Below are 1,986 nucleotides of genomic sequence, written 5' to 3'. Positions count from 1 at the left end.
TAACACTTAACAAGACAACATTCATCAACAGGTTAGTATGTGGTACATGTGCATGTTCTTCTGTTCTTGAAAAGATTTGATGAATTTATTAATTTACTACTTTACTAATTTTCATCGGGACCATATTGGACATATATAATAGGGTAATTTACTAATTTATGACTTTATCTTTTTATTTTTAAGGTTTTATAAAAAAAAATATATAATTTTGTTATTTGTTTTTCGTTTTCCTTTTTTCAATTACAACGCAAACCAAACTACAGAAAGTCTGCTAATTTTTTTGTTTTTCTTGGGCAGGCACAAAACTCAGGAACTCAGGCGCAGAAAAATGAGGCTGCAAAACAAGAATATAAGGCTAATTGTATTGGCAATAATTATAATTTTGATAGTCTTGATCCTTATTATTGTTCTTTCTGTCTGCCATGGATTCAAATGCGGAAAATAAGCACTCCATTCTTCGGACGTTCTATCTTTGTCATTTAAAAAATGTTACAAATCTCTCTTACTTTTAATAATTTTTCGTTTAATTGTCAGCATTAATTATATAACTAACGTTTTTCTTTGTTATTTTGACGACTTTTTGTAATTATATAATGATGTGGAAAGATATCGTGTGATATACTGACATGACTATGGAAAATTAGCCCAAAACTACGCACTGTTTATGTGCTAGGAATTTATCAGATAAATAAAGTTATCATTACTGAAATTTATAAATTTTATTATATAGACTTTACTTATTAGTTCATTTTTAATCAATATAAAACTTCACCGCTCAGTTACACTTAATAGTTAATACGAGGATTTAGATCTTTAAGTAAAAAATTCATCTAATTCGAATATTAATTTTATTTGTAGTACGATTTAAATTAGATATTTTTTTAAAAATATGATCTAATTTTAAGCGGTTTAGATTGGATTGGATTTGTGATTTTATAAATTAAAAAGAAATAATATAAAAATATATAACAAATTGAACATATTATAAGTAAAATTGTAAATATGATAATAAAATAATAAGAATATAGCACATTGTGCAGTTTAGATTGGATTGAATCAAATTTGAGAAGTAGATTTGAAATCCGATCTGACCCATGTGATTTGTAAAAATAAAATCTAATCAAATCCAAATTAGTACAATTTTAAATTTTTAATCGGTTGTCGATTTGGATTGAGTTAGATGAACGGTTTGATTTGGATCGATTTAGATTTGAACATTCTTGTTGAGTTTAGATTTTATTTGAAACTTTATGATGACAAACATAATTGATTATTTTCTATTATAATCTTCATAATGAGCAATGCAAGAATCAATCAAGAATAATCAATCAAACAAGTTAGAATCATGTAAAGCATCTACATTAATAAAAATATCATTAAAGATGATACTGAGTTATGATTGAAAAGATTCTACACTATTAACATAGCAAGAAAAGCTCTCCAAATCAGATCCTAATCACAAGGAGCAGAGCACAATGCAAATTGAATCAGGAAAGTTTTTCCCTTTTTATGGGCAGTTGCTGCATGCTTTATTGAAGAACAAAAATGAAAAATTTCATCTTTGAATGCACAAACGGCTAGTTGATGGAAAGGAGAATTATCCCAACATTAAAAAAGATACCAAGCTTTATAAAAAAAAACATTTATCCAAGAAAAAAAGAATCAATTTGTTATATTTTTAGACCATACAAACAACCTTTATTTTTTTGAGTGTATTCATCTTTTTATATTATTTAAAATTAAATTTATTTTGAGAGATACAAAAGGCAAAGAGAATTGATCACACAAAAGTCATTTTAATCTATTTTTTTAGTGTTTGATTTTGAAATTGTACTGGGATTATAGTACACTTAGTTCCTCTTAATTAGGTCGGGTTAGCACCTAGGTGTTACTAAACTTGGGATAGTTTATGTGAATTATAAGAGTGTGAGTCTCTTGGAATTGATAATTGCAATGTTCTAAAAACTGAACCAGTTATCGAACCGC

The 1,986-nt window shown here is 26.7% G+C and overlaps 1 long non-coding RNA gene across 1 annotated transcript; it reads left to right on the top strand.

Annotated features, from left to right (window-relative positions):
- Positions 1 to 573, top strand: LOC110270611. The gene is made up of 2 exons (XR_002360250.1): positions 1 to 31; positions 298 to 573. It is a non-coding gene; the product is annotated as an uncharacterized LOC110270611 (long non-coding RNA).

The sequence above is a fragment of the Arachis ipaensis genome, chromosome B04, assembly GCF_000816755.2.
Source record: "Arachis ipaensis cultivar K30076 chromosome B04, Araip1.1, whole genome shotgun sequence".
Classification (NCBI taxonomy): Eukaryota; Viridiplantae; Streptophyta; class Magnoliopsida; order Fabales; family Fabaceae; genus Arachis; species Arachis ipaensis.
This window is presented reverse-complemented; position numbering and strand designations above follow the sequence as displayed.